This window comes from Ochotona princeps, chromosome 14, assembly GCF_030435755.1.
Source record: "Ochotona princeps isolate mOchPri1 chromosome 14, mOchPri1.hap1, whole genome shotgun sequence".
Taxonomy (NCBI): Eukaryota; Metazoa; Chordata; class Mammalia; order Lagomorpha; family Ochotonidae; genus Ochotona; species Ochotona princeps.
This window is the reverse complement of record NC_080845.1, coordinates 17,785,802-17,809,329: the sequence shown is the minus strand read 5'-3', so window position 1 is coordinate 17,809,329 and position 23,528 is coordinate 17,785,802. Positions and strand designations below refer to the sequence as shown.

The following is a 23,528-nucleotide window of genomic DNA, read 5'->3' as shown; positions in this document are numbered from 1 at the left end:
TTGGTACTTTTATATTTAACAGCCATGGTGGAGGAGGATTTATAAATCTTTAATAACCCTGGCGCTCTAGGACTGCTATTGGGTAGTGCTCTGATGCTATCAAAGGGTTTAGGGCCTGCTGTTTGCTATCTTGGGTTACATTTTCTCAGAGAAATAATAAATTCTAGTTGGCTGTGTCATGGAGTAATGTTCTATTCTTCTAATCAGCAGAAAGGACGAAGTGAGGTTTAAGGGGGATACCCAAAGAACCTAATCGCACTAATACAACAAAGCTTTTCTGATAGTATTCTGGTTTAAAGATTTTTGAAAGATTTATTATTATTTAAGGATTTGTTTATTTTTGTTGGAAAGTCAGATAAAGAGAAGGAGAGACAGAGAGAAAGATGTTCCAACCCTGGAATCACTCCCCAAGTAGCTGCAATGGCTGGAGCTGAGCCAATCCTAAGCCAGGAGTTTCTTCTTGGTCGCCCGTGTGGGTGCAGGGTCCCAAGGCTTTGGGCCATCCTCGACTGCTTTCCCAGGCCACAAGCAGAGTGCTGGAAGGGAAGTGGAACAGCTTGGACACGAACTGGCGCCCATGTGGAATCTCAGTGTTTGCAAGGCGAGGATCTAACCACTGAGCCATTATGCCGGGCCCTATTATTATTTGAAGGGCAGAGTTACAGAGAGGAGAGACAGGCTTTTCATCTGCTGTTTTTTTCAATAAATGGCTTCAGTGTCTGGAACTGAGCCAATCCAAAGCCAAGACCAGGAGCTTCCTCTTGGTCTCCCATAAGGGTGCAAGGGCCCAAGACTTGAGTCATTCTGTTTTCCGTTCTCAGACCACAAATGGGCAGCAGGGTCAGAAGTGGAGCAGCCAGGACACAAACCAGTACCCATATAGGGTGCTGGAGCTACACGTGAAAGCTCAGCCTATTATTTTTATTTTTTAATTATCTGATTTACTGTCTTTGTGCCTCAAGCTCCTTGAGCAGACTTGCCATGTGTTTTATTTCCCCAGACTTCTCTCCGCAGGGGAATTATCTAAGAGACTGAGTAGATGTTGACACTGAGTGTGTTAGAGGTGATTTCACCCAAGGGGGGGTGGTGGGCTTTCTGTGGACTCACTACTCTGAGAACATTTTCACTCTGTGGACATTGAACATATTTCCTTTTATCCCAACTTCTCAGCAGTCACTCACTTACACATCTTCTCATGCCCATAAGCATTAGAAATACCTTCTCTCCTGGAATTCACAGCACTAGACCTCTCTAGAAGCATGTATATCTTGAGAAAATGAGCATTTCCTGTGGCTTTCATTTATTTCATAATGATCTCTTCCCAGTAATATGAAGTGGACTGGTTCTGGGACCACCGTGGTTTGTTCATTGACTGAACAATTTTGATAGTCTTAATGATGCCATTATTCCTCTTTTATTACTGCAATTATATATAAAAGTAATTTTGCCTAACACTTATTATGTGAAGGGAATTTGTGATATAATTCCGTTTTCTATGATTTTCAGATGCTCATAGGGTTCCAGTTTGGCTTCATTTGAATGAGAAAAGACAATGTATCCTTGGTTAACTTTTTTTTTTTTTTATTTTTATTGGAAAGCCGGATATACAGAGAGCAGAAGAGACAGAGAGGAAGATCTTCCGTCCGATGTTTCACTCCCCAAGTGAGCCGCAACGGGCCGGTACGCGCCAATCCGATGCCGGGAACCTGGAACCTCTTCCAGGTCTCCCACGCGGGTGCACGGTCCCAAAGGTTTGGGCCGTCCTCAACTGCTTTCCCATGCCACAAGCAGGGAGCTGGATGGGAAGTGGAGCTGCCGGGATTAGAACCGGCGCCCATATGGGATCCCGGGGCTTTCAAGGTGAGGACTTTAGCCGCTACGCCATGCCGCCGGGCCCTGGTTAACTATTTTGTAAACTTATTTTGTTGCATGGTCAAAATACAAACAGCCTCATTTTACTGAATCTGGGTGAGCACACTGAGAAGGAGTAGGAAAGAGATGTTCAGAGGACTTTCAATATTCCTGGGCATGTCAGAGTTGGAAAGCTTCTTTTTGCTTTTTACTGATGTATCCCCACCTGCAAATTCTTTTGTGTGGTCTTAGGCGTTACTAGTCAGGAAAAGTGGCATGTGTCTTAGTTCATTTTATACTGCTATGATATTATCTGGTATTGAGTAATTTAAAATGAACAGAAATTTATTTGCTCACAGTTCTGAATGTTAGGAAATCCACTAACGGGTCCAGTGCAGTGGCAAACTAATCCCCTGCCTGCAGTGCTGGCATCCCATATGGGCGCTGGCTTGAGTCCCAGCAGCTCTACTTCCCGTCCAGCTCCATGTTTATCGCCTGGGAAAGCTGTCAAGGATGGCCCATGGCCTTGGGACACTGCACCCACGTGGGAGACCTTGAAGAAGTTCCTAGCTCCCAGCTTCCAACTAACCCAGCTCTGGTGTTATTTGGGTAGTGAATCAGTGAATGAAACAGCTCTTTCTCTTTTTTCTCTCTGTTTCTCTTCTCTGTCTGTAAATCTTTCAAGTGAAAAGTAAATATATCTTTTTAAAAAAAGCAACAAAAAAAAAGAAAGAAGAAAAAAATCCACTATCAAAATGTCATCATTTGGTGAAGCCCTTCATGTTGTATGAGTACATGGTGAAAGGTGAGAGAGCCAGAGGGCCTAGGTTTGTCTTTTTCATAATGACAAGTCCCATCCATGAGGGTGGAACTCTTCTAATCTAAACTCCTGTTACAGGGCCCTGCTCCTAATACTGTTACAGTGACAGTTGTATTTCAACCTGAGTTTGGGAGGAGACACCTGGTGAAACCATAGCAATGGCCATAAATGTATATATATTTTTAAAGTTGTTTTACAGTTTCAAGAAAGGAATCTTCTTTGGAAAGCTCTGGAAGCTGCTAAATTAGTTGAAGTTACTGCTTCTGCAAACCAGGGAGGTATATGGGATAAACTTAGTCTGGGCATTGAGTTATGTATCAAGCTTTCATCTTTACTTTCAAGTCTACCCTATCGTTTAGGCATTAACACACTTTGCTACTTCAGCACCTTCATGCATGCTGTTCTGTTTGTCTGGAATTCAGTTTAAGCATCTGGCTTAGTGGTTTAGGGGTTGCTTGGGATGTCTACATTGTGTATCGAGTGCTGCATTCCAGTCCTGGCTCTGCTTCCATGCCAGCTTCCTGTTAATGCACACCTTAGGAGTAAGCAAATGTTGCTCAAAAAATGGTTTCTGCCACCCACAGGGAGAATTGGATGGAATTCCTGGGCCCTGCCTTTGTCTTAAGCAGCATTGCCTGATATGGGTATTTAGGGAGTGAACCATTAAATGGAAGATATCTCTCTATAGCTCTCTCTGGCTGCCTTTTGATTGAAATTGGGGGAGAAAGAGTTGCTTTTTCGAAAAGTTCTTTTCTGACTGTTCTAATTAAGTCTCCCTTATGATACTTGTTTACATTCTTTTCAAGCAGTTACCACCTGCTTAGTTTTAGAATGTCTTTAGGTTTCTCCCATGGTAGACCTTTAGGTTTCTATATCCACTTGTTGAACATTCATATGTTTATGTATTTTAAAATATTTACTAAATGTCTACTGAGTGTCAGATGCAAAGAAGACAGTCGTGACGTCTCCCATCCTTATAACCTTTTTTTAATGGTTTATTATTATTTATTTGAGAAAAAGGTAGAAAAACAGTAAGATAACACATTCTCTTTCATCTGCTGGCCTACTCCAAATACCCATAATGGCTAGGGCTGGGCCACACCAAAACTGGTTCTAGACATCCAGTGCAGATCTTCCTCCCAAGGGGCAGGCAAAGAGCTGTTTGAACCATCAACTGCTGCTTTCCAGGGTGCACATCTGAGGGAAACTGGAATTGGGAGCTGAGCTGGGACTCGACTCCAGGAACTACAAAGTGGGATGCAAGGATCCCAACTAGTGTCTTACGATCCAGGCTAAGTACTTGCCTACCATGTGGTTTTATAAATTATAAGACAAGCAGTGCCAATCACAATCAGCCTTCATTATTATAGAACTCCCTTATCCACAAAGGAATTTTTAACCCTGAAATTACTATTACCAGCGATTTTTTAAGACGTGAGCAGAATGATGAAAAATTGAATTGTCTGATGCATCTGCCTCAGTTTGAACAGGGTGTTCTGTTTTCTTGTTTTAGCTCTCATACTGGAAGTATTGTTTTCATGGTCTATGTAGTGCCATGGGTTTTGCACTCTTTTACTTTCTTGTTGATGATTTCGCTGTTTAGAAGCGAATTAAAGTGCAGAATTAAAGTGTTCTAGTGTTTTTGAGCATAAGATGACTATGCTGTGCCTTAGAGAGAAAATGTTTGTGTTAGATAAGGTTGTTGAGGTGTAAGTTATAGTGCCACTGGCCGTGAGTTCTGTGTTAATAAATCAACAATATACAGTACATCAGAGAAGTTATCTTTAAAGAAAAAAATACATCAAATAAGGTTATATATTAATAGTACCATATGATATGAACAGAGGGTTACAAGAAACTAACCCTGTGTTTTTCCTAAGAGCAGTGATGAAGTATTTGCTTAATTTGCTAATGGTAAAGTATTTGCTAATGTTCTTTAGGAAAAATGGTGAAGTGTTTGAAGTGAGTGTAGAGAGATAACTACTGCAAATAACAAGACTGAACTGCACTGGCAAATTAGCTTAAGTGCAAAGAAAGAAAGTATACTTTGATAAAGGTAGGAGAGAGACCCTGTCTTAGTTTGGACCTCATGGGAGGTCACATGTAAGTTGAGTTGTATGCATGACATTTTAGGAATAAGAAAGGGCTATAAAACAAGAAGGAACTAAGTATTTTTAAGGCGTCGAAAAGAAAGTAGTGGTGACTGTACAAGGCTAGCAGAAAATGAAGGTGGAAAGAAGGTTGTAACTTGACTTTGTTGTCCTTGTGGCTTACCTGGGAGTTAAGTTTAGGAATCTGTAATCAGAAGCTTTGTGTACGATGATGCGCTTTACGTTTTCAAGACATCATTCTCTCTGCTGTGGGGGAATGGTTTGGGGAGGACAAGGAGTGAAGCAGAAAGTGAAGAAACATTACCGTCTTCATTTGGTAATTGCCAAATCTTCCTAGATTACCCCTGAAGTAGTTCTCAGACTCTGCTTTTCATTGTTGCTTTTCACATCTTTGCATGGGCTGTACTCCTGGTACATACCAATCACTCTGCTCTATTCCTGCCCACCATGTCTCTAGGAGTCATGAGCTGGTGAAGTAATGGATTCTGTGTGGCATTGTTCACCTTAACAAAACTGCCCAGTCTCCCCCCAGGCCTCTTGGTGGTCTGGTGCCTCCCTGTCTCAAGCTCTTTCCATCATTATGCTTTGTCTGGCACTTAGTGTCCTATGGAACAGAAACTTGCTTGATTTCCCTGCACAGAAGTTGTTTGGTGTTTTCTGTCTGCCTACTTTTCCTTTTCCTTCTTTCTCTCTCTTCTCCCTTGCCCTCTCCTTTCCCTCTCTCACCCTCTCCCCATCGATATTGTTTCAACAGCTATTATTTCAATAAGTGTTGAAAAAATAATCAAGTTATTGTTTCAAGTTTAATTGGATATGCACACAGGTAGGACACAGGTTCCTTCTCTATAAAGAACCACTTCTTTACACACACTCTCTGTTACTTCTTTCCCATGTGGAGTTGTATGCTCTGGTATTCTCTTCTGTTTTACTCAGATCAAGTAATTTTCTCAGACTTCATCATTATTGTCTACTTATGGGCTATGCCCAGCCCATTCAGTTTCCATTCCCAAAATTAGGCTCTGCGTTTCATACATTTTATCTTTGGCATCCAATATAGTTTTTAGATGATGATAAAGATATGATAAATGTTTGCTGAATGAGTCCACTAATGAATAAGTATTTGCTAGTTTCTTGACTGGTATTAGGTAGTACTTTTTCTTTATAACAGTGTGTTGGAGGTGAGTTAAATAAGTAAAACTAGTGTCACGGAATGTGTATATGTTCGATTGTTGATTCAAAAAGTAGTTACTGAGTGCCAAGCAGTATTCTACAATGGAGTATGGAGTAGTGAACGGAAGCTCCCTGCTGGACCAGTCCTGGATGAAAGATTGGTCTGTTTTCTCTCCAACGCTGTTCCTTTGCCTTTCAAATAAGTAAATAAAGTTTTTTAAAGGCTCTGCTCTCTTGGAATTTAAATGGGTGTCTTATTTACTTATACCTATATTCCATTTTAATCTAATATATATATCTTATGTAGATTTCAAATTTTATAATAGTTTTAAAGTCACAGAAAACTTAGTAAGATAGTTCAGAAAGATCCCATGTGTCTCACACCAGGTTTGTCCTGTTATCATCATCTTATTTTACTGTGGTATGTCTGTTATAGTTAATGAACTAGTATTGATACATTTTTTGTTAACTGAAACTCATCCTTTGTTCCGATTTTCTTGGATTCATCCAGTTAGTCTTTTCCTGACCAGGATGCCATCCACAGTATCAGAGTATGTTTTGTCATCCTGTCCTCCTCAAGCTAACTCTTAGCTGTGGCAATTTTTCAGACTGTTTTTGATGATCTTGGCAGAAGTACTGGTGAGACATTCTATAGAATGTAAGATTTCCCTCAGTTTGGGTTTGTCTGGTATTTTTCATAAATTGCACAAGAATTATGAATTTTTGGTAGTGATACAACAGAGAGAAAGTGTCAACATTGCTATGGCCTGTTGATGGTACCTGATATATATTTTTTTAAAGATTTATTAATTTTATTACAGCCAGATATACAGAGAGGAGGAGAGACAGAGAGGAAGATCTTCTGTCCGATGATTCACTCCCAAGTGAGCCGCAACGGGCCAGTGCGCGCCGATCCGAAGCCAGGAACCTGGAACCTCTTCCGGGTCTCCCACGCGAGTGCAGTGTCCTAATGCATTGGGCCGTCCTCAACTGCTTTCCCAGGCCACAGGCAGGGAGCTGGATGGGAAGTGGAGCTGCCGGGATTAGAACCGGCGCCCATATGGGATCCCGGGGCTTTCAAGGCAAGGACTTTAGCCGCTAGGCCACGCCGCCGGGCCTGATGGTACCTGATATTTACATGTTTGTCACAGTTGGTGCTATTATGTATTGGCTAGATAGTGTTGGTCAGTTTTCATACTTTAAAATGCTCTTGTCCCAACTGTTTAACTTTTTAAAAAATCTTTTTTTAAAGTCATTATATAGAGCTCATGCTAATGCTTAAGGGGTGAGGGAGACTGTTCCACCATCTGAAGGGCACAGTGAATACCTATGTTATTTGGAACCCTTCAGTCCCATTTAGTTGTCTGTTTTCTCCATTTACTTGTTGAGTCAATTACTTATGCCAATATGAAAGTAGGAATATTTATTTTATACTTTGAGTTAGAATCTTGTACTACTTTTGCTACTCTAATTGTTTTATCATTAGCCGTTGGGCTCTCTCTGAGTTGGTCCCAGGGTTCTTCTGGTATATTCTGCTGGTTTGTTTTTTGAACTCTGAACTTTCTTATTTTCTTGTGTTGTGAGATGCTCAAGTATCTAGTTATGAAAAATTACATGATTTTTTAATGAAGTTATAAAGAATTTGAGAATACTTCCATGTGTCTGTGAACTTGAACTATTGGACAAGTTTACGTTGTATGAATATTAGATTGATTTAAATTTTTGTGATCATTTATAGAGCTGCTTCTCATAGAAAAGTATATATGATTATGAATTTTCTCTGAATAAGTAAGAAATATGTTTGTAACTCCAGTTTTATACCATAAGCTTGTTCAGATATAATTTTTACTTTGCAGATCATATTAGAGATTTTTACATTTCACTGGCTTTTGGGGACGTTGATGGTTGCCAGTAGCTGAATACATATCATTATGCTGGAAGTGTTTCAGTGATTATATATGCTCAGTGGTAAAATTGCATCATCTAAAAAAAAGAACTCCATAATATTTGGCTTTTGGTTGTAATTACCAGTCATGCTTGCCAGAAATTAAGTTTAGCTTTTTGAAGCCTGGAATTCTTAATATGTTTGTCTCTAACTAAATATTTCAGAGACTGTTATGAAACTGTCAATAATTCCATTCGGTATTTTATGTTTATCTTATTTTAAGTTACAGATGATGAAATAATAGATTGCAATGTGATTGTGCAACATAAAAAATACTTAAGAGAGTGAGATGTGAATAGTAATATTTAGCTTGGCTAAAACTGGGTTTGAAAGGGAACTAATTGATCTCAAATCCAAATAAGAGAAAAACTACCAAAATTTGAATAGTAAATATTTGTTAGGAGGTATAACACTATTCTGTTATTTTTCAGTTAAAAATAGGTTGGCATGTATCACTTGCTTAATGAGGAAAATGGAGACATTTTAATTTAAAGAAGCATGTTCTGTATGAGTTTCTATCAGAAGCTAATTTGTTTATTCCATTCTAGATACTAAAATGTAAAAGTCCTATTGAAGAAATAGCTTATAATTTAAATTGATTTTCTTTGTTCAAAAACCGGTGAATCTGTTCTTTTTTCTATTTTGATAGCAGCACTTCAAGAGTCTACAGATTTTTACATTTCTTATTTTTATTTAAATAAAATCTGTGGTGAATGGATTTTTCACTTCAGGTAAACTCACAAATGGGCCGAATGTTGTAACACTCAGTGCTGATGTGGTGCAAACGTGACCACTGTGCTGACAGGAGCAGAGTTGGACATGCAGGGGCCTGAGGTCCCAGCACAGAGCCGGGGGTGGCGGTGGCAGCTGCTGCTGCTCTCAGGACCCGAGTTAGGAACAGCCTCACACTCCTCTTGCAGGAGACTGATGGCCTCATTAGATACCTTCGGGAGTCTATTTGGATTAAAAATACCTCGTGTGGTCTAACTGCATCTCTTCTTTTGTTTGGGTTCTGGTGATACAGGCGAAGTGAGCTGAGTTCATGACTCACAGTTGAAAGTTGCAGATTAGCTTTTGCGAGCTGCCTCTGATGTCCTCCAGCTGAGTTATATATGGAAGACTGTAGTTTAGCAAAGATGTGTTTATGCTGGTCTCCAAAGATAGTGTAATTCAGAGCAGATGTCAGAAAAGATCCTTGAATCACGTAGTAAATCCTTTTTTTTCTTTTTTAGGTTTAAGGATTTATTTATTCTAAAGAATTCCAGAGAGAGCGAGGAACAGAAAGCAAGATCTTCCATCTGCTGGTTCACTGCTGAGACAGCCTTAATGGCCAGGGCTAGACCAGGCCGAAGTCAGGAAGCAGGATCTTCTTCTGAGTTTCCATGTGGGTGACAGGAGCCCAGACTTGGCCTGTCCTGTGGTGCCTTCCCAGTCCATTAACAGGATTCTGGATAAGAAGTGGAGCATCTGGGACTTGAGCCAGTGTCCTTTTGGGATGCCGGCATTGTAGATGCAGCTCTCTATATCATGTAGCAACACCAGCCCCAAAAATCTTTAAGTAAAGTCTACTGTATCTTTTTTTTTTCCTCCAGCTTAACAGATAGAGATGCATTCAGAGAGGACATTTTAAAATTCTGAAGCCAGGAAAAAATTCTTTTGTGTGTGTGATTTCACCCTATCCCTAATGACCAGCATTGTATCTCTCTCTTATCCTTCCCAACCCTGAGAGGTATTGTGGGAAGTAGAGTGGTCATCTCCTTGACTGCTCTCTGGGGGTAATCTGTTTTAATGGGAGGTTGTATACATGGATTACCACATCATTTTGTAGCTGAACTGGAACAGGGTCTGCAATGATAAAACCTAGCTCATCATTCCTGCAGTCTCATTTCATGGTGTTAGTGGGATTAGTCCCTCCAGTCAGGCAGTGTGGCACTGCATGTCATGGCAACTTGTGCCTTGATAAGCTAGTGTGCTGTTCAGCAGAATGCTCATGAGTTCTTTATAATGGGATCTGTCAGCATGCTCAGATGATAATCAAGAACTGTGGGAACTCTAATACCTCTCTTCTTAATAATGGCCACAAATCCATCCCTTAAAAATTGCTTGTAGGGCCGGTGTTGTGGTGAAGCAGGTTGAGACACTGGTATTTCATATGGGTGCCAGTTCAGGACCTGGCTGCTCCACTTTTGAAAGAGCTCGCTGCTAATGCACCTAGAAAGACAGTATTGGATGACCCAGGTACTTGGCTATGTTGGGGAATCATCTGCTGTCTCCCAGGTTCGTTAATAGGAAGCTGGATTAGACAAGAGGCAACAGGCACCGATTCAGGATGTGAATGTACCAATTGGGGCTTAACTCATGACTCTACCCATTTTTGAAATTTTAGATCTCACTTAAACAGAAAAATGTCTTCAGCATTTTTAAATTAAAAAATTGCTTTTCTGATCCTTTTGGGTTTTGTTTGAATTAAAATTATAAGCTATTTAGAATTTTATTTTCTGTTTATTAATTCTGATTATTTTAAAAACTCTATTACCCTTGTTACTAGGTCCACAGTTATATCATCTGGAAGTAATGCTGCTTTTACAATTATGTCATAGTGTTTTTGTCTATGCCCTTGGCTTATTGCATAGGATAGAATAGCTGGAATAATTCTGAATGGTGGTTGAAAATAGGCATCCTTAATTTTAATTTTTAATGAGAATCTGTGGCTTTAGTCTTAAAGTTTTGTGGTTTTTAATAAATAAGATTGAGTTGAACCTGTTTTCTTCTAATGTTAAAGTACTTAAAGTCAAATCTCAAAATTAAGTGAAAAAAAAATCTGATAGAAAGTAATTATTAAAAGGATGATCAGAAATGATACCCAAAGGTCAAGGTGACAGCTGGAGAGACGGCTGGAAGGTCCTGCATTCACACAAAGCAAAACCAAAACAAAAAACCAAAGATAATCCTGCATAAAACTCAAATCGGAAGGAACAGAATGTTACCCAATCTGTGAGAGCTGACAGACACAAGGATCCCACTGATGTATGCTAAATTACACTCACTGGTTAAGTCCTGGGGCAGACGTGTGCTTCAAATAAAAGCCTTTCTGTGAAGTACACCAGTTTACCCAAAGTAAGCAAATTCATTCTTCTTACCACACTTTAAGGAATGCTTTCTTGAAGCTTACAATTATTGGATGAGTGAGTTGCCTGTAGTATATTCTTGAACATATATAATGAATATGACTAAATTAATATATTCCTAATGAAATCTGTTGATATTCATCACATTTTAATTTGAATTCAGAATTCCCAGTATGGTCAAAAAAACCAGGCCATGAATATGAATATATGCTGATGAAAATGTGAATATAGTCTTAGTGAATATATTTATATTCATTAAATTTTAAACCAGGTTCAAAAATGCCCCAATATGGTCAAGCACCTAGTTCATGAATATGAATATGAACTTATGAAAATGTTCATGAATATATTCATGTTCATTAATTTTCAACTGCATTAAATTTTTTCCCAACGGGGCAAAGAAGAATATATTCATGAATGTATTCATGAATATAATCATTATGAAGAATATATTCACATTTATTGAAGATATTCAAGAAGAATATATTCATAGGAAGAATAAATCACCATGTAACTCTGATTTTTTTTTCAAAAGAAATAGTTCTTAAAATGCTGCTGTGAAACAAAGTGAAATCAATGTCCCAAAATTTCACTGAAATCCTCAAAAAGTGGAAGAGTGTAAATTTTGAATATTGTGTCAGTTGATCTGTTTATGAACTGGCTCCTAGCAAGTGGTTCCTGGCACATTAATTCAGGGGTCTCTCTGGCTCTGCGTGAGAGGAGCCATTATTTATTACAGCATCTGCTGTGGGAGAGTCAAGGCAGGAAGAGGGAGATGCTGACAGCCACCGGGCAGAGGACACGGAGAAGGCAGATGAGTAACTCTAAAGGGAAGATGTTACCTGCCACCTGGGAGGGTGCTGCAGCTGCTCATTCAGAGAGCGAAGTGCGCAAGTTCCTGAGCCCAGTGCCAGGGTGGGTGGGCAGACTCGCACTTCTGCTTCAGGTGCCTGTGTGTCCTGTAAGTGTTGGATTCCCTTTCAGGAAACTGGTATGGCAAAGGGTGGTTTTGAAGATTGTTTTATTCTATTCAAAAGGCCTAGTTACTGAGGGGAAGGGATGGGGCTTGGGGAGACAGAGATCTTCCATCTGCTGCTTCATTCTGCAAATGGCCACAATGAACTGTGCGGAGCCTGGAACTTCATCCGAGTTTCTGTGCATGGCAGAAGCCCAAGCACTTCAGCCATCTGCTGCTGCTTTCCCAAGTACATTAGCAGGGAGCTGGATTGGAAGTGAAACAGCCAGGACTTGAACCACTGTCCCAGGCAACACATTAACCTGCCATGCTACAAGGCTGGCCTATGTTCCCCCTCCCAAGATTTACTTATTTTTATTGCAAGGTCAGATATACAGAGAGGAGATCTTCCGTCTGATGATTCACTCCCCATGTGACTGCAACGGCCAGAGCTGTGCCAATCTGAAGGCAAGAGCCAGGAGTTCCTCCGGGCCTCCTATGTGGGTGCAGGGTCCCAAGGCCCTGGGTTGTCCTTGACTGCTTTCCCAGGCCGCAATCAGGGAGCTGAATGGGAAGGGGGGCTGCCGAGATCAGAACCGGCCCATATGGGATCCCGGTGCGTGCAAGGTGAGGACTTTGAGGTGCTAGGCCACCACACTGTGCCCATATGGGTTTGTTTTTAAGACATAATTGACATGCAGTGAAATACACAGATTATATAGGTTTATAAATTCTTCAGGATGAGTAAGCCATATGAACTGCACTGAAATGAATGTGGAGTACTTCTGTCACTCCCCCACCCCCAGTGTCTGCTTGTGCCTCTTCCTAGTCAGTACTCACCCTGCAGAGGCAGTCAGTACTCCAAATCCTGTCATCATAGATTGTTTTGCCTTTTCTCATAATATATATACTCAGACTATACACCGTATAATTCAGTGTGCCGGGATTCCAGCCTTTCTTTGCTGAGGCTAATTTCCAAAGTACGCTCATCGTAGTTTTGTTATCAATAGTATGCTTTTTTTTTTTTTAATTGGTGTTTATTGCAAGAGTACACCATAAATTTTTGGTCCATTCTACACATTTGGAGTTGTTTTCAGTTTTTGACCATTAGGAATAAGACTGGTTGACATAGATACTCATTTTTTAAAATCTTTTTTGGTGAAAGATTATTGTCAATTACATATTAAACATGTAGATATTACATAACATGCTACCTTCAAACAAATATGGTGAAAAAGAAGTTTCAGCAGCAAACTATGGAATAAATGCAACTATAACTAGAAGGTCTTCCGTGCATTATTTACTACTGGGCTTAGTTTAATTGCAGAATGGAGGCGTTGGAGTGCTGTCAGTTCAGAATGGGCTTTGCTGACCATCTGGTTCTTCTTGGTGAAGTGCAAGGTGCTATATTAGATGCTTACCAAACCTCCTCCTCCTTCTTCAAGATTCATTAATTTTTATTTGGAAGGCAAGTTTTTCAGAGAGGAGAGACAGAGGTCTTCTACCTGCTGGTTCATTCCCAAATGGCCACAAAGGCCAGAGCTGAGCCAATTTGAAGCCAGGAGCTTCTTCCCAGTCTCTCAAGTAACTGTAGGGGCACAAAAACTCAAGCCATCCTCTGCTGCTTTCCCAAGCCGAGCAGAGAGCTGGACTGGAAATGGGACACAACTGTCATCCATATGGTATGCTGGCACTACATAGGGTAGAAGTTTAGACTGCCGTGCTACCATGCTAGCCCCAGTTTACCAAAACGTTTACAGCAGAACTGAAAAGTGGGTGCTGTTTGTATCATGTTAGAAATCCATGTGGGATATGCCTATGATACATCTTTTCTTTTACTTAAAGGTAATTCGATGTATTAAAAGTTAATGATGGAATTATGATATTCTGTGGTTTGTTTTAGCTATATTTTGGGACTTGGGACTGAGGAATGATCACCTGCAAAGTGGAAAGAATTTAACAGCAAGAAATTGGGAAGTCACATGCCTTCTCATTTCATCTTGATGTTGCTAGTTCAGGAAACTTCAGACGGTTTGCGGCCCTGAATCTCATAGATCAAGCATTCTTCATGGTCCGAATCCACCCTGAGCATTCTAAAGTCCTGGCAGATTGCACAGTTCTCTGCTGAGGTCTTCCTGTCAGCAAGTGACCAAATTTCTGAACCCAGTCACTTAACAACATCAAGAACAGTAGCAGCAAACAGCACACACATTAAAACACATCCTTTGAAAAAGTTTTAAATGGCCAACTATCATTGAAATTTCTTAACATTGTACGGATACTCTATTCCTGTAACATTTTAATTTTATTTTATTCATGCATTTATTTGAGAGAGAAATAAACAGAGGGAAAGTGTGCCCATCTGATGAGTTACTCCCCCAAATGTCCCCGATGGCTAGGAGTCGGCCAAGCTATAAAGCAGGGGCCTGGGAAAGCTGACTGACTTACACGGGTGGCAGGAATCTAATTACTTGAACCGTCACCACTGCCTCCCCAAGTGTGGGTTTTCTTATGCAGGTGGCAGCAGTCTAATTGCTTGAACTCTCACTACTCCCCAAATGTGGATTAGCTGCAAGTTGGAGTCAAGAGCCAGACCTTGGTGCTCTGACGTAAGCATCTAAACAGGTGCCTGAACCACTATCCAGTGCCTGTTCTTCTAGTCCGCTTTACATTGCACATGTTAGTCGTTTCCTTTGGCATGAGCTCAGTTATGTATTTTCTGTGAAATCAAAATTAGAGAATGGAGAAAAGGATGAAGATTAGAAAGGGACAAGCTCAGACAAGTCGCACTGAAGCTTTTATTATATGCTGTACTGTTAAATTGTATTTTTGTATTTCATTTTATATGAAGTGATACGGCCATTTCCTGCTTGACATTTGTCATTATTTAGACAGCAGAAAAATACCTGTGATTGGAAAAGGCTCTGCTTTCTTTGCGACGTGCCTCCATAACACCTCAGGACTCAGACTGTTGCTTGCATGCTGTTCTATTCATGGAGCATAGACTTGTATCTTGTAGCATCTCTGCAGGTTTTTTTTTTTTTCAGGTCCAATGTTTATGAAAGAAGATTTTCTCAGTATTCACCTTTTCTTTACTGTATTGTAAAAAAACTATTGATTTGTTTGAAAGAGTTATATAGAGAGCGAGAGCCCACGTGTGAGTGAGCCTGAGCCAAACTCATCCACTGGTTCACTTTCTAAATGGCCACAATGAATTGAGTTTGTTAAACTCCCCCCACCAAAGAAATATTTTGTAGCATTGTTGTGGACTGAGTGGTGACATTTTTTTTTCTCCTGCTCGCTCCCCCAGTCACATGTGAAAGTTCTAATTCTGGTACTTCAGAATACTGCTGTATTTGCAGATAAGGTCTTTAAAGAAGTTGTTAAGATAACATGAAGCCTTCACAAGGGCTCTTTTTTAGTATGAGTACTGCCCTTGTAAGACAAGGAGATATGGACAGAAGTACATTCCTAAAGGAAAGACCGTTTGAAAACACTAGGGGACGCAGACATTCTATGAATTAAGAGGAGGGACTTTGGTCAAACTCAATCTGCCAACAGCTTGATCTAAGCGCTCTTCACAATTTGTGATATTTTGTTGTGATAATCCCAGTGTACACACACTTACACACCTGCCTTACAATTTTTAAGTGTATATAGTTCAATAGCATTTGCTACATTCAAATTGTTGTGCTAGTATTGCCACTGTCCATCTTCAGAACTTTTCGTCATCCCCCAACTGAAAATTCAAGTGTTTATTAAACAGTAGCTCCCCATTCCTCATTTCCCTCGGTCCAGGTGAGCATTATTCTAATTTCAGTCTCTTTAATTTAGCTATTCCAGGTATCTCATGTAAGTGGAATCATACAAATTTGCTATTTTGTATATGGTTTATTTCACTTAGCATAATGTCCTTGAACTTCAGTATAATGTACTTAAATTTCATCCATTGTGTAGCATGTATCAGAATTTTATTACTTTTTATGTTAATTGTACATATGCTTTGACTTGAAAAAAGTAAATATTATGAAGAAATTTTCTGGGCCTGTTATGATGGTTCAGTGGCTAAAATTCTCCCCCTTCAAGTGCCAGCATCCCATATGGGTGCTGGTTTGTGTCCTGGCAGCTCCACTTCCCATCCAGCTCCCTGCTTGTGGCCTGGGAAAGCAGTCGAGGACAGCCCAAAGCCTTGGAACCCTGCACTCACGTGGGAGACCAAGAAGAAGCTACTAGCTCTTGGCTTCAGATCAGCTGAATTCCAGTCATTGTGGCAACTTGGGGAATGAATCAGCAGATGGAACATCCTTCTCTCTGTCTCTTCTCTGTAAAAATCTTCCTTGCCAATAAGAATAAATAAATCTTATAAAGATATTTTTCTTAGTGATATTATGTTTAATAAAATGTATGTGATTGAAAATCTGTTCATCCTTATTGGAGTAAAAGATACCATGAATACTCACTTTCTGGACAGGGCTTTCCTTTTTTTTTTTTTTTTTTTTTTTAGCTAATTTTTGATAATGTTTAACATAGCTCATTGGAGTGGGAAGGGTCAAGAATTAGGGGATAGTAGGTGAGACCATTTTCTCCACATTTTCTTTTTCTTCTTCCTGTTTCTGGGGGAAGGGGATTGAACAGGGTTTTTCTGACAAAATATGGGAGTATAATTCAGTATTTTGTAACAGTTACATTCCCCTCAGTGTGGGATGATTTTAAAGAAATATGCTTTGGTTTCTTCAGTCTTTCTAAGGACTTCTCTTAGTTCTTGGAGTTTATCCCTTCTCTTATAAAATGCCCGTTGTGTCATCCTTACATGCACATCTTGGTCTGTCCTAATCGCCGTACATCTATTTGTTAGATGACTTTGCATGTGACTGGAGTGGTTCTCTAGCATTTTTCAGCCACTTGTTCATATTCAGCACTTTGGAGTGTTGGGTTTAGCCTGGACTTTTATGAGATGTGATATTTGCAGCATCTAAAAATTGGAGACTGGCTTAAACAAATGCCCAGAAGTGGATGCCAGCATTCATGGGGAAGCTTTGATGGGAACTGATCAACTCATTAGTGAATATTTGTTCATGACAGCTCTTGCTTTTCTAAACCATCTCATGCATGTGGGATCATGGATAATGACATGTAATAGCAAGGCCTCAGTGTGTGTGTAAGTACTGAGTATTTTGTTCAGTAGCCTAATGGGGACTATAGCTCATTCACCTGTTTGGGATCCAAAATGGATAATGATTCATCATAGAAATCTCTGCATTATACACTATAAGTTGTCAAACTTCAAATGCTCAAACGGTTTTGTAGACTGATAGTGGAATGAGAGTCTTTGGCTCTAAGCCTTTACTGTTCCACTGTCGTGAACCTGACTTGGTTTACACCATGTCTAAAGGAATCCATCCTTAGTGTTCACAGGTCTGAGTTAATGTCACTAGATAAACAGACTGCCAGCCTATGTAAGCCAGCCTTGTCAGGTAGGATCCTTACAAGAGCCAATTGCTAATCCTGATATCCTTATGAAACAGTGAACTTTAGTGGTCAGCTGTCACACAGAAATGATAATAAGTACATCATTAATATAGGAGAATGATTAGCCTAGCACATTGTTAGCCTAGCAGTTAGGGAACCCATTAACTTTTGGGTTCTGGTTTCAGCTTCCTGCTAATGTGGACCCAGGGAGGTAGCAGATGGTAATTCAATTGTTTTGGTTCCTGCCATCTGCATAGCGGACTTTGGTTGAATTCTTTCAAAAACTTGATGCTTTTGGGATCAGTGCTGTGGCCTAGTTGGTTAAGTCACCACCTGCTGCACCGATATCCCATATGGGCGCTGGTTTGAGTACTAGGTGCTTCATTTTAATCTGGCTTCCTGTTCATGTGCCTGGGAAAGCAGCATATGTCAGCCCAAGTGCTTGGGCCTCTTTACCCACATCAGACAGTCAAAAGAATCTTCTGTCTCCTGGCTTTGTTCTGGCCCAGAGCTGGCTATTGCAGCTATTCAGAGTGTACCAACAAATGTAAAATCTCCCTGTCTCTCCCCCTTACCCTACTCCCTCTCTATGTAACTCTGCCTTTTAAGTAAATAAAATAACTCTTTAAAAAAGTGTTATGGCTTTAAATTGGCAGAATTTTAGTCCTGATGTCAGTATTCAGAAAATTAAGTCGTTTTGATGTCTGGAGACCTATTCTAGAGTTACTAAAATATTTCATTTTATAAATAAAAGTAAGTAACTAGCAATTTCAACGTTATTATTCATCCTCTCATCTGGAGCAGTTATACCACTTTGAGTACTCATCATCTCTTCTTAAAGTGAGAGTCTTGACAGAGTGCCTGGCTATTGAAGTGATCCACCTAGTAGCTTCAAAATGAGTAAATATCGCCCACAGGAAAAGCCAGTTCTTACTTACTGAAGGCCAGTGAAGATGTAGGTATTAATTCGTATATTACGTAACACTTCAGACCCAAATTATTGCTTAATACTCCTGCCACATTTAAAGTGCTAAATAAGGTAAATCCATTGTGCATAGAGAAAATGCATCTCTATATACATCATCTTCTCTAGTTTTCAGAGTGTAGCAGTAATACATATCAAAAGCTTAATGACTGACATGGGTTTTGGGGACTGAACCAGCCCTCCCTGTAGGCTCTTCTGGAAGAGATGGGAAGGACATGTTGGAATCAAGCAGTTGAGGAGCTGGTAATGCCGTTTACTGAATTGTTAAATTGGTTGATTGTTCATTGTCAGGGTATCTAATAACCGTATCTGCAGAGATGGAGGAGAGCATTGTCTAGTGAAGCTGTAAAATGGAAAGAAAACACCAAGAAAGTATAACTTAATGGTTTTTTTTTTTTTAAAGTTATTTGAAACGTAGAAGGTGGAATGGGTGGGGAGAGAGATTCAGATCTTTCAATCCCTGAGTGACTTTTCAAAATGCCTGCAACAACTTGAGCTGACTCATGTGGAAACCAGGGGCCAGAAACTCAATCTGCATCTCCCCTATGGATGAGCATCATCCCCTGCTGCCTCCCATGTGCACATTCCTAGCAACTGGAATTGGGAGCAGAATGCGAAGCCAGGCATTCCAACATGAGACAAAGGTGTCCAGGGTCTGAAACACGGCACGTAAACACTGCCTCAAATTGTGGTTTTAAAGATCAAAGTAATGGGTTCTCAGTCCCAGCAAAGTAAACAGAATAGCAAGGTGATAGAAGACAAGAGTTGCAGTAGCCAAGGGGAGAGGGGTTTTCCAGTAGATCAGAGAGGAGCTCTGAGAGCTACTCAGAGAGGATGCTAACCTTTTTGGAAATATCAAGAAAGCATTATTTTTCAGCATAGAACCTATCATTAGGCTGCCAAAGAGAATCAGCAGATGTCAGAACAGTTTCTTCTTAACACTTCAGGCATACTTTGATTAACTTATTGTTGAATCCATTTTGTATTAAACTGAAAAACCCTGAAGCATATTGAGACCGTTCCTTGTCCGTTCAATACAACCCATTTGATTGCATTGTATGTCAGCTAATTATGTTCTCATAACTGTTACAAACTTTAGTGGCTGGGTTGAAATGTATTAAAAATAGCACTGGAAAAATATTTTCATTTTATGGTACTCAAAAAAGTTTAAGAGCCTATGAATTTTAGGATGTAATGAAAGGAACTTAATTTCTGTTGATTCTCAAAGGTTGGTGATTCTTATGGAATTAAGTGGATAAGGTTTAATAAAATATATGCTTTTATCCACTTGCCTTTCATGTTTTTTTTCCTTTTTTATGATATATTTATTTTTATTGGAAAGGCCAATATACGGAGAGAGGGAGACACAGAGAGAAATATCTTCCACATGCTGGTTCACCCCCCCAAGTTGCTTCAGTAGCCAGAGCTGAGACAATCCAAACTCGGGAGCCAGGAGCTTCTTTTGGGTCTCCAACATGGGCACAGCATCCCAACCTTTGGTCTGTCCTGTACTGCTTCCCCAGTCCACAAGCAGAGAGCTGTGTACGAAGACTTTGCATGGGCGGGGTGGCTCCACAGTCGTCCCACCATGCTCTGGTCGCAGGCTTTAATTGCAGTATTTGCTGCATGTGGGACCTTTAGCAAAGGTACTATTTTACCATTGTATGGCATTCTCACCTGGATAGCAGGTTGTCTTGAGTTTTAACTGCGTTTACAAGGTTGTGCTTTGATTCTGGCATATTCTATGTATTTGAATTGTTGCAACATCTTTGTTTAACTATTATGCCATAATGAATGTTATCTTCTGTTAACATGTATCACTTATTTCAACACTTTTTCTCGTTACTGTGTCATGCTCACTGTGTGGTTTCTTCCTCTATCATCGTGTTATACTATTTTAATGTTGTCGAGTCTTAGTAATGTTTGAAAATACTTGGCACAAAAAAAGTTTTATATATTTTTATCTATTAAAAATAATACGGCGTGAATAGGTGTCCCAACAGATATAATGCCACTTAGGTGATTATGCCAGTTAGGTAAAAGGGTGCCAGAATTAACATGGGCAAACTAAGATGATTATTCAGATGGTTACTAGTATACTGTGTTATATTATCTGTTATGATTAAAATGAAAACAGGTAAAACAAACAAGACACCCCCAAGAATTTCATTTTAGTGTTCAGTTTCAGTAGCAATTAGGCTTGAGATGTTGTACAGAGATGAAGGATTCTGCTGTACAGCATCAACAGCTGGGATTAGGCATATGATTTTGTGGGCATCATAGTAATTGAGTTCACCTGTGTGTTAACAACGGTTGCCACCATCGATCGGGCTTCCACAAGCCTGGGATCTTGGCTCTCACCTGCAGGTAGCAAGGATGCAGAAGAGGGAGTTGGGAGTTCCACGTTGTCATCAGGACCCAAGCTCATTTGGGTCACTCTTTCTTACTCTTAGGTTGTCATTTCATACCCCACCTTCACCCCTCCAGTCATGTTTCCTGGCCTCCCCCCCCCAAGAAGAAAGTGAAAGGACACAAAGTTAAAAAACAAGACCAATCTTTGTTTTGAATTAGAGGTCTTTCTGGAAAGAACCCACCTAGTGACTTCATTTTGTGTGTCCTTGTCCACAGCTGTATCCTGGGACTAGCTAGTCTCAATTGCCATGACTCCCTGTAATGAGTAAGAGTAGGCAGTCAGAGCTCTCTGTCACCCCAGTTGAACAGTTGTGTTGAAAAACTCAACATACACACACCCCTTTTTCTCTTAAGTCACATTTCTACTACAGCTAAAGTTGTGTGGAAGGACCATAAAGTTAGTCTCCAGTTACTGGAGTAGGAAGGAGCTATAAGATCACGTTGACATGTCCTGTCACTTTAGGCTTAGAGGTTATGAGTGACTTGTGTGAGGCCACATATGTAATTTCTGGCCTTGGGTTACAGGTTCTCAACTGCCACACTAGTGATCTGTTCTCTCCCTCTGAACTCTAATTGCACATGTGTTACTGGCTGCATGCATAGGTCTGTGTTTTAGTTATACCACTAGAGAGGAAGACACTATGATTCCTTGAGTGATGACAATAAAAATGACTGCAGGAAAGTTCATGTTTCCTTTTCTTTTTAAGATGTATTTATTTTTATTTAAAAGGCAGATTCCCACAGAGAAGAAAAGATAGAGATCTTTCCATCTGCTGGTTCACTGCTCAAATGGCTGCAGTGGCTGGAGCTGAGCCAGTCTGAAGCCAGGAGTCAGGAGCTTCCAGGTCTCCCACAAGAGTGCAGGGCCCGGACGATCTGAATTGGCCTCCACTGTGTTTTCAGTCCCCAAGCAGGCAACTGGATCAGAAGTGGAATAGCCAGGACACGACTGCTGCTCACATGGGATATAGGCACTGCAGGCAAAGGATTAGTAGCTTGCTATGCTACTGTGCTGGCCCGTTTCATGTTCCCTACTTGAAGATTTTCGAAAGAGATTTACTTATTTGAAAGGTAGAATTAGAGCGAGAAAGGGAGAGAGAAATCTCTTCCATCCACTGGTCCACTCCTGAATTGGCTACAGTGGCTGTGGCTGGGTCGGGCAAAGCAGGAGCTTCTTCCTGGTCTCACATGGGGCCCAAGCACTTGGGATATCTTACACTACTTTCCCAGGCACATTAGCAGGGAGCTAGATCAGAAGTGGAGCAGCACTTGTGGGATACTGGCAGTTGTAGGAGGTAGCTTAGCTTGCTATTCCACAGTGCCTATTGCTTATTTGAGGATCTTACATGTTTGGTTTATTAATGTTTATGATATTGGTGGTGGGTTTTTTTCCCCATTATTTACTTGAAACCAACTCTTTGCTAGACAACAAACTATGTTGTAATGCTTCAAGGGCAGGACCATGTCTTGTTAATTTGTGTATTTCGACACAGTTTCTCATTGTCAAAGAACAGTGAAATCATAGTGCTCACCCTCAAGTCAAGTCTAGGAGACAGATAAGAAAATCACTGAAACCAAAACTGCACAGGCAGATTCCTCAAGAGACTATAACTGCATGGGCGAGGGAACCTAAAGAAACCTTGGGGGTAGCAAGGAGTCTGGAAGGGCTGCACTAAGGGCTAGCTCCAGGTTTCATCTGGTTGGGCTGCACCTCAACTCAAGCCAGAGAATGAGGGGTGTGAGAATCAGTGAGAATAGGGGAATGTAGAATGCTACATCGTGAAGACCACGGTAATTTGTTAAATGACTAGAACTTTTCTATCCCCACTGATGAATGAAGAGCCATGGAGGCAGAGTGAGAAGTAAGGCTCAGATGTGCAGTTTGGCATAGCCACCTGGCATCATGGCTACCTTGGTAACTCAGTGCCGAGGCTGCCTTCAGTGCAACACCTGCCACTTCAGCTGACCGGGGCTGAGCCACATGCAAAGATCACTGAGCCTCTCACCCTCATTCCCTCCAGGATTTTCTCCTGGCAGAAGTGTTAACCTTTCTGCTCACAAGCTGATGCCTTGCCCTTTTCCAGTGCGTTGGGTTGTTCTCATTCTCATGCAGTCACAGACTCAAAACAAGTGATGTTTATGTGCATGTGTATGTATGCACGTATTTGCGAAACAGAAAAAGAGCAAGAGACGCATGGAAAGAATGCTCCCATGTGCTGATTCGTTACCTAAATGCCCACAATGACTGAATTGTAGTTGCAGGGCGGGGGAACCAAAGACAGGAGCTGGGAACCCAATCCAGGTCTCCCACATGGGAGGGCAGGAACGCAGCCATTTGAACTACCTCCCAGGATCTGCTTTAGCAGGAAGCTGGAACCAAGAGCCTGAGCTAGGCATTGGCAGCACTCTGATGTTGAACTCACGTTTCCTGGCTGGCAGCCTAACCACGAGACCAAAAACCTGCTTTACAAGTAGTTCTTTTTGACACCTGATGAATCGCGAAAAACGATTCGTCATTTTTGGTTGTTCCTTATCCTTGGGTTTATGTGCATCTCAGAGAGTTGAATATACTGTTTTGATCTTTTACCTCTAATTGTGGCATGAAAGCATTTCAGATGGTCAGGAGGTGGGAAGCCTGCTCCTAAGAGTGGTTTCCTCATGGAGTTTGGCCTACCTCTCCCA

The 23,528-nt window shown here is 40.7% G+C and overlaps 1 protein-coding gene across 4 annotated transcripts in view; it reads left to right on the top strand.

The window, feature by feature from the left end:
• The window catches only part of KIAA1958 (KIAA1958 ortholog), a 156,954-nt gene that overhangs the window by 47,016 nt on the left and 86,410 nt on the right, over positions 1–23,528 (top strand). The gene's annotated exons all lie outside the window — the stretch shown is intronic.